This window comes from Panthera tigris, chromosome A2 (assembly GCF_018350195.1).
Source record: "Panthera tigris isolate Pti1 chromosome A2, P.tigris_Pti1_mat1.1, whole genome shotgun sequence".
Classification (NCBI taxonomy): Eukaryota; Metazoa; Chordata; class Mammalia; order Carnivora; family Felidae; genus Panthera; species Panthera tigris.
Window position 1 is genome coordinate 116,431,721 of NC_056661.1, and position 9,807 is coordinate 116,441,527.

Here is a 9,807-nt window from a genome sequence, read left to right on the forward strand (position 1 = left end):
CAACTCAGGCAACAACAGATGTTGGCAAGGATGTGGAGAAAGAGGATCTCTTTTGCATTGTTGGTGGGAACGCAAGCTGGTGCAGTCACTCTGGAAAACAGTATGGAGGGTCCTCAAAAAACTAAAAATAGCACTACCCTATGACCCAGCAATTGCACAACTGGAAGAGACACATGCACCCCCATGTTTATAGCAGCACTATTGACAATAGCCAAAGGATGGAAAGAGCCCAAATGTCCATCGATGGATGAATGGATAAAGAAGATGTGGTAATTATATATGATGGAGTATTACTTGGCAAACAAAAATAATGAAATCTTGCCATTTGCAACTATGTGGATAGAACTGGACGGTATTATGCTAAGTGAAATGAGTCAGTCAGAGAAAGACAAAAATCATATGACTTCACTCATATGAGGACATTAAGAGACAAAACAGATGACCATAAGGGAAGGGAAACAAAAATAATATAAAAACAGGGAGAGAGACAAAACATAAGAGACTCATAAATATGGAGAACAAACTGAGGGTTGCTGGAGGGGTTGTGGGGGGGGATGGGCTAAATGGGTAAGGGGCACTAAGGAATCTACTCCTGAAATTATTGTTGCACTATATGCTAATTTGGATGTAATTTAAAATAATAATGATAATAATAATAATAATGAAATAAAAATGTCACACATTCTAAATATGTTCATTTGACTGAAAAACAAAACACAAAACCCTTTATTTCTAGTATGCTCAGGTTTAGACTACCTAGTTTTTAGACCATCAAATCCTTTAATAATTTTGGTAAAATGAACCAGCTCATAGCCCTTCATCAGTGATGTGGAGGTGGTCATGTTACAGTATCATTCTCCCATGCTTCTCAGCCAGAGTCCCCTAACGATGTACCACACAGTGGTGGTCACTAGATAGGATGGCCAGATTTAGCAAATGAAAGTACACAACGGCCAGCTAAATTCAAATTTCAGTTAAACAACAAATAATTTTTTAATATGTGTATGTCCTATGCAAATGTGGGACACACACATACAAAAAACTGTTTGTTGTTTATCTGAAATTTGAATTGACCTGAGCATTTGTATTTTATCTCGCAATCTTGTCACCAGAGACCGTTGGTTGGGATTCACCAAACACCTTTATATCCACTATTTCTTCTAACCAAAGGGATTTAAAGTGATAAGTACCAATAATGGTAGCAGCTTAAACACTGGAAAGTCTATCAAAGGAGAAGGATGTGGGGGCTTCCTAGCATCTTAGAAATCCCGTGTGGGCAGATCCAACTTGCCTGCGAGAAGGAAGACCAGCCATAGTGATAAGGGAGAAGGGGGACAGTGGACAAGTATGTAAAAGATGCAAGGGGGGCAGAGCATCCTCCGGGGACCACAGCAGACACGATGTGCCAGGCTTACCTAATGTCACTCCAGGGAGAGCCAACTCTGCCCAGTCTTTTCTCCTCCACCCTGAGTCTCCAGGAAAGTGGAGAACATGACCCAGTTCAGTGCTTTGGAAACCATAATATTAAGACAGAAGAACCCAACTGATTTTCAGCTTTCTTCCCTTTGCATCAAGGCCCAGAACTTTGACACAAGTTCTCATAAAGGCTTGGCAAAGATCTATAGGTGGGAAATGGAAATAGGTACCTTGATAAGCTCAAAGAAACAGTTAAATCTGAGTGTGGATCATTTAATCACAGTATCTGGAATATATAAACATGGCACATATTATCTCCCCCCACCTTTTTTTTTTTTTTTTGTGGCCTCAAAATTTGATCCAAGTCTGGGAGTTAAAAAGTCCCATTTTGTGTAATCAGGTTCTGGTTGAACATGATTGCTGAATTATTTTAAATTGAAGACACATGTCTGGAGGCTGAGCTGTATGTATTATTGCAGGATGGTGTCCATTAGGTCTTATCCACAGGGGCTATCTTCAACTTTTGCCACATTCAATGCATTCTTTATACATCAGTATTTGCAAAATGGTGAATCATATATAAGGGAAAATTGGAGGGAATATGGTACTCGTTAAAGGGTGATTTTTCGAAATTATCTTGAATGCATTATTCAGACCTGTTTCCAGTCTCCCCTGCTAAGGGTCCCAGTGCTGCTTAGAAATTTTCTGGGGGGGGGGTGGAGAATATTTTAAAGACAATAACAATGCACAAATAAACAAAACCCAGCAGTTGTGCAAGACCCTTTTGCAAGGCTACATCTTTGAAAACTTTACAACTGAATCAACATTTACTTTAATTCCTTGTCAGCCACAAACACTTTAAGTGTCTTAATTGCAGAGCTAAAATTGTTGCTGCTGCCATGGGCTTTCTCCTTTGAATGCACGCGTCCCTGAACCGAGGCTTTTGTCAGACTTCACTTCACAAGGGCAGACAGTTGATTTTGTAAATTGTTGCATCATGTCAAGGGCTCCTGAAGGACTCGAAGGTCGCTGGCTCTCCGTGAGGGAGACTTTGGGCTAGGAAACCCTAATGCTGAATCAGTCCCATATCCCAACTGCACCAACCATCACTCCCCTCCAGAAACGTCCTCTCATACTAAGAGCCGGGACGTTGGTTGTGGGGTTGTTCGTTTTAACGGCTTTATTGAGGTATAATTTCCACACCAGAGAACTCACTCATTCAGAGTAGATGATTCAATGATTAGTAAATTTTCAGAGCTGTGCAAACATCACCATCACCTCGTTTTAAAACAATTCCATCATCCCTGAAGAAACCTGTGTCCAACTGCAGTCATTCCTCATTCTCTCTTCCAGTCTTTAGCAATCGCTAAAATACTTTCTGTTTCTGTAGGTTTATCTTTTTCTGGATGCTTCATATAAATGGAATCATATAATATGGGAGTGGGGAGGGGGTTTGGTCTGGCTTCTCTCACTTGGTATAACTTTTTGAGGGTCATCCATATTGGAAAATGTGTCGGTGTTTTGCTTTGACTGCTGAATAGTATTCCATTGTGTAGATATACCACATTTTTGTTCACCCAGACGTGAGTTGACACATTTATTTGGGTTACATCTCTTTTCAGGCCACTGTGAAAAAATGCAGCCATGAATGTCCATGTACAAATTGGGCATTTTTCAATGAGTCTGAGGTAGGACTGTTAGTGTCATTCACAGTAAAGTGTAAGTTGCATTTATTTTCTATTTTTTTAAGGGGCTATCCAGGCTTTTATTAAAGTTGCCCGTTGGCACATTCCAGAATAAAGGAGGCTCCTGAGTATACTTTAAAATTTTTTCTACCGGAGTGAGAACCTTAGCAATTCCAGGACATGATGTGGTTAAGAAAAAGGAAAGAAATTTGAAAATTTTGAGACGAAAAGCCACCTTCAGAGCGGCCTCGGCCCCTCCCGAGGCAGTCATAACCTGGAGTTTAAAGAGCTCAGACCCACGCACGGCGGCCTCACAGCCACTCCTTCTCGCAGCCTCTGCGCCCGCTGCCTGATGTCTGGAAGTCCTGCTGACTTAAATAACGTGGAGGCTACTCAGGGAGAAGCGAAGTTGGAAGTGGCAGGGAGGTGAACAGGTCATAACACGGGAACAGAGTTGTCAGGCTGTGTTTATTTTCATGCCTCCAAGACTTCAGCGACTGATAGGAGACGCGGGCGATTCTGTCATCGACGAATGAGCTGTGTACGTGATGGGGAAGGCGCTATGGCAAAGCGTGCCTTTGTGCGTTGCCCCCAAGTCACCCATGTAGAGCCGGGGAAGACCCATGTCATGAGAAATCCCTTCCCAGGGACCATCACAGGAAGCAGGCCTATAGAAAGCCAGACGCTTTACAGAATGTGGTACTGATCAAAGTCAAGCCCAGCATTCTTGTCCTGGCGTGTCACTGACCTTCCCTGTGGCCTTGACCAGGGCGCTAACCTCTCTGGGCCCTGCTTTCCTCATTGCAAAATGAATGAGTTGACATCTAGATTCTTGCCTACAGTTTTGTCTCCATTCTGTTTCTTTGGTGACTCTGAAAATGTCTACTTTTGAAACCCACATTTAAAAGTGAAACCAGTGTCATCATCCTGTTAGCAATCAACTTACTGATGTCAAGAGACGCGAACTGGAACGCCAACTGGTGAATAATTAGCATTTGGAACACAATTTTTTTGAATGCCGCACAGCGTCCCAGCAGCACTCCAACACTATTTTGCGGATAGGGAAATTGTTGATCTTCCAACATATTCTCCTACAAGTCATTTCGCTTCTTTTGTGTCAGAGTTGGGAATTAAAGCAACATTTTAGGGCTTCCAGACCTTTATTGTATCGATTAATCCGGATTGCCTGGGAGCAAAGAAAATAATCATTCAAGGGCTTGTGCAAAATAATCCACCATTAAAAAAAAAAAAACAACTCTGACTCATTGGCCAAAAAAAAAGCCATTTTTTTTGTCTTGTTTTTGGTTTCTGGTCTAGGTTCTTATTGGAATGGTGAGATCTTGCTGCAGAAGGAGCTTGGAGGGGTTCCATTTGGACAATAGGTGGTAAGGCTTTATTCTCCCAAGAAGAAAGAACATTCCCTGATGAGAAGAACACCAGCCAGTCTTTTAACCCTCCTTCCTTGGTTGCCTGTGTTCTCTCTGTCACCAGGGAAGCAATGTGACATCTCGTGCCCAGCCTCTCACACAGCCAGCTGTTGAAGGTTGACGTTGCTTTCGTTAGGATGTCCAAGTACATCTCTTAATGGGAGCTGACAGTCTCTGCCCACTTCCCCACGGCAACAACCAGCCATGGGGCTCCCAGGGGCTCCTGTCCTTTCAAGTCCGTACAGAGCATCCCAGAGCCCTGGCCTTCTGACTGTTCTTCAAAGCCAGTGACCAGCCCCATAGTAAAAGAAATCTGGGGACAGATGGCATGAAATTGAAATCACATCATCACTAGCCTCTCCCAAATGCTGGCCTGTTGCTTTGGCGAAGCTCCACAAAGCTCTGCGGCACTCCTGCTGGTCTGATGGAGGCCTCTGTCTTAAATGTGGATGCCTAAACATCAGGGCTGATAGAGAGGCAGCACATTAAAGAGGAAATTGCATTAATGTCGTGTGGTCCCTCCATGACAATCAGAGCCACATGTGCATTTGAAGAAGTCCACATGCCACCAGACAAATGAGTAGGTCTCTTTTCACTTACAGACCCATCTGTTGTTGAAGAATAACTCCGTATCTGTGAGAAGCCATTCTGTGTTGGAAAGGGAGCCCAGTCCTTGAGATAAAGATGGTTGCAAAGGTTTGTTTTGTTTTTGTTTTCTGATTTTCATCTTTGAATTTAGCTGAAAGTTAATCTCGTGAGGCCATCTGAAGCAAGTGTACAGCATGGTGGGGAGATAACTGACATTCTCTTTTGATTTGCTGTAGATAGAATAGCCAATCATGGGCTGGGGGCGGGGGGGTGGAGTGGAACAAAATGAGAGAAAAAAAGGGGAGGGCCCCAGTGCCCCCTGGAGGGACGCTGGAGACTCACAGAGAAGTCCTCATGATGCTGGTTCCACTTCTAATCGCCAAAGTTTCATAAGTGCCCCCAGCAATGTATGGAAGCAGTCCATACATTGCTTCCAATGTTTTGGTTGGTACCAACTCCTACCCCGATGATGGTAGTTTATTTTTATCGTGAAGAATTATACTTCCTCCCCTCTTAAATATTTCAAAACAGTGTAAATAATGTATAAGTCTATAAATGTAAGAGTATTTTAAATGGCATATTACATTTCTTTAAGTTCTTACTCAAAAAAGCAAACATATTGAAAGATTAATATCTAATTCTACCCCCAGCGTCATTCCAAAAGGAGGGAGAAAAGCAGGGAATTTGAAGTTGGATGGTTTGTATTTAAAAATTCCTGCCTCTCTACCTATTACTTGGATGATTCAAAAAGAGTCTGAACTTCCGTATTCTTATTTATAAAAATCAGCATAATAACAATAGTAATTATTAGGACAACTTTGAAGGATTATTGTGAAAATGAAATGCTTTTTAAATGTAAAGTCCTAATTGAAAGTTATTTATTATTGTCTGTAGGAGGAAAAAAAAAGGCAGTAAATTCACCGAAGCATCTGGAAAAGGTTTGTCTTTCCTAAGGGCCTGTCATTAGTGTGGGATGAGGGGAAAACTCTGAAAACACCGAGACGAGAAGTGAGCTAGTTTGAACAACTTCCTTGTCTGCAGTTTTCTTTCCGATCATGTCTCTAGGACTTCCTTGCTTCTTGAACGTACTTCTATATGCTTCGTAGACAGAAAGATATTGCTGTCAAAGAACTCAAAATTGTGTCAGAGAAAATCCACCCCCCGCCCCGCCATCTTGCATCTCTTCCAACGCCCTTTCCTTGGAGATCAGACACATTTTCCTGGCAAGATGTTCATTATTCAAATGTTACTTTGCAATTTCCTTCAACTTCTGCTCTCCTTCAGGTTAAACTATGCCTCTATTTCAGGATACAGGGAAACTTTGAAGAAGGAGAAATTGGCGTCAATTGTGGATAAACTTCTGGAACAGTACCAGCAAAAATAGGCTTTGACAATATCACTTTCGTCATGGTTGATTGTAAATGATTCATCACTTTCTTGCTCACGTTATTGTAAAAAATACTGGAGTCCTGAGTTTCTAAATTAATAAAACCCCTTATCAACAACACACTGTTCCTTTAATAACTTATTCCTGACACGGACCTATTGTATGAACACATATTGATCACAGTACTGCATTGCTTACCCATGGGGTCAGAATTATCCACACCTCTGTAGGTCAGGTGCACCACAAGGTTTTCTTTGGTTAATTCACACGGAGAAGGTAGGAAAGACTGGGGACAGGAGATGAGCAGGTATGATGCTCAACAGAAAGGATCCCTGAGTTTGGAGAAAAGGAGCCTGAGATGGCCCGTTATTTATTTAAAGGACTGTATCTTTTTAAAGTTACACACTGCCAAAAATCAGTATGCACATTACAATCTCTGGATTGAGTTGGGAAGCGTATGGATAGAGTGATGAGATGATCTTAAAAGTTTTCATTTTCGTCTGGATGTTATAGAGACAAGCAGTTGCTGTTATAATCCTTCTAGCTAAGCCTTCTGAAGTTTTTCGGAAGGGGGATGGTCAGGGATACTTTTGAAATTTTGATAAAGATCTGTCTTCTAAGATAAAAGCAAATACAAAACTTTGCCCAACAACTAAAGGCACTTCATGGATTGCCTGAACTTCATATTACAAATAACTGAAGTACTTCTGTATCTCCTGATATTATTTATGTAATCAATAGTATTGATCATTAGTATAGTCATATGTGATAAATAGTAATTATTTTTTCCAAAGCTTTTTTAGCCCTGAATACACAGCAGATGACAAAGACATCACCCTTCTGTTAACTTTTTAAATGTAATCAGGTTAATAAAAAATAAAGCTATTCCCCAATGATTCTCCAATTCTTTGTTTTCCAGAAGGGACCTATATTTTTGCATCTATCTATCTGTTTATTTTACTGTTGGTCACTGCTGTAACGATCTTTCTGAGAGAAGAAACAAGTAAAACCAACCTAGAGAACCATCCCAGTGAGAGAAACCCCAGATAAAGAAAAGAAGTAGAGCATATAGTAATTCCTCTTTGCAGAAAATGAGTTAGGACTAAATCTCTTCCATAAGAAACAAATTTTCCATGCAAATGAAACCTAGGTTTTATTTTTAAGTATAGTGTTCTCATATTTTTGAAGAATGATGGGAGCTGTAATATGCTAGCATCTCTTACCCATTTTACCAAGAGTTAAGATATATCAAAACTTTTATAACCTATGTCAAAGCACATAAAGACCTTTTAAATTTTAGCAAAGGTTTTCATTTAAACACATCAACGTTTTGAAAGATGTTGTCTTTCTCAAGTAAATAGTTGCATCAATTCATACTCTTCTTTGTCAACAATTTTTAAAAGTATTTCTTAGTATAATAAAATCAAAGCATCACACGGCCAATTTAAACATCAAAAATTAATTTCAAACAACCAAAAATTATAAAAAAGCATATTTTGGTTTTCATTTTCACCAAGTTATAGTATTGAAAATACCCGGGTCAAGGGATTTACTCATGCCACAAAGCCTCCTGTGTTATTTACCAAAGAACCAAAAAAGAAAATAATTACATATGGGCAGATTATATAGGTGAGAATATTGTTTAATTGTATTTTAAATGGAGTCTCCAAGGTGGCTGCTTTATATAAGAAAATAGCCCACAAACATAAAATTTATAAGTGGACTGCTCTGCATTTGTAGGGAGAGTGTTTCCCTTTCAGAATTACAGATGTATAAAAATCATGCGTCTCCACTGGTGAAAGACCAGTAAACTTTCACGTGTTCTGTAAAAACTTAAAATGCTGGAGGCCAATTCCCACAACATTTAATGATCTTTCTGCTAATAAAAGCCAACTTCTTTAAAAAAAATAAGGAAAAGAAACAAAATATATATATTCTAAGTGTAGTATTTGCAAATTTTGTAGAAAGGAGTGTGAGAAATCACCTATTTTATATTTTTAGTTTGCTCATGTTTGTTAAAGTCAATTCTATTCACAGAAATAAATGGGCATGTGAAATAAACACTGATGTGCCTGAGTCATCTTGTCATACCCTGCTTTGAAGGAAACCAGTTCTTGTTGAAAAAATGACAATAAGGTAAAAAAAAAAAAAAGAGGTAGGAAGGACAGTGTACCCCCTACCCATATGCTGTATGCTACGTTTCTCTTTCATTATTTGGAACTAAGCATTATTTGGAACTCTTTCATTATTTGGAAGGATTCCCTGTCTGGCTCACAAAATTCAGAATAACCCACAATTTAGCCTGCTTTATGTACGAATAGAGTTTATGCAGCCGTCAGGTAAAACACTTTCTATAGGAAAACTCATTGTCTATCCCATCTCGGGGCTTCAGTAATCCCACCATGGGGGCCACGGGAGTGGCTAGGGGTTAAGGGAGGAGGGAAAGACATAGTGTTAATCTCGATGGCTATGAATTCCTAAATCCTCTAGGATTATTTTAAAAGATAAAATCATGACTCTCATACAAATACAAAATGAACTTGTGTCAAAGATTTTTTTTTTTAACTCATTAATTCGTGAGGAAACAAGTAAGATGTTGCCACTGGGTCAAAATTCAAGGAATTGCACATGTATGGGCACTAAGGAATGCTGAGATGAATTTGCATAGAAGGGCAAAAGGGTCTATCCAGAGAGCAATGATCAATTACATTCTACTAGACACAAGTAATTTGCATTTCTATAGATAAGAATTATTTTCATTATTATCAGCTTTCTACAACTTGCAGAATTATAAAACAGCTGGATAAACAATGAAAAGTGGAGATAACTACACGAATGCATCACACTCAGTAACTTCTCTTCCATCTATCACGAAGTGTTTCTCAATTTTTCCTGACCCTGTGTATCACCACAGAGTCCTTTCAGGTCAATCATATCCTGATACTGTGAATTGGGGAAGAAATACTGAATTCCAGATAGCAGCCCCCCCACTGTCTATTAATAAAGTCCATACTAGGGTTTCCCAACAGAAATATAATGCAAGCCACAAATTCAGTCACGCATGTCATTTTAAATTTCCTGGTAGCCACTACAGGGGAGGGCCACCATACACTAAATTTAGGGAAGAAAAAGAAAAAGAAATAATTACAATTAATTTTAGTAAAATGATTAATAAATGTATGCAGTCATTTCACTTCAACATATAACATATAAAAGAATTAATAAGGTAATTTACATTCTTTTTTTTTTTTTTTTTGGTTACAAGCCTTCAAAAGCCAGTGTATATTTTACCCTTATAACACAT

The 9,807-nt window shown here is 39.5% G+C and overlaps 1 long non-coding RNA gene across 1 annotated transcript; it reads left to right on the plus strand.

The window, feature by feature from the left end:
• Nucleotides 1-4,427: 4,427 nt before the first annotated feature.
• Nucleotides 4,428-6,575, plus strand: LOC122236445. Its single transcript, XR_006214505.1, has 4 exons — nucleotides 4,428-4,486; nucleotides 5,131-5,224; nucleotides 6,011-6,054; nucleotides 6,424-6,575. It is a non-coding gene; the product is annotated as an uncharacterized LOC122236445 (long non-coding RNA).
• The last annotated feature ends 3,232 nt before the right edge of the window (nucleotides 6,576-9,807 follow it).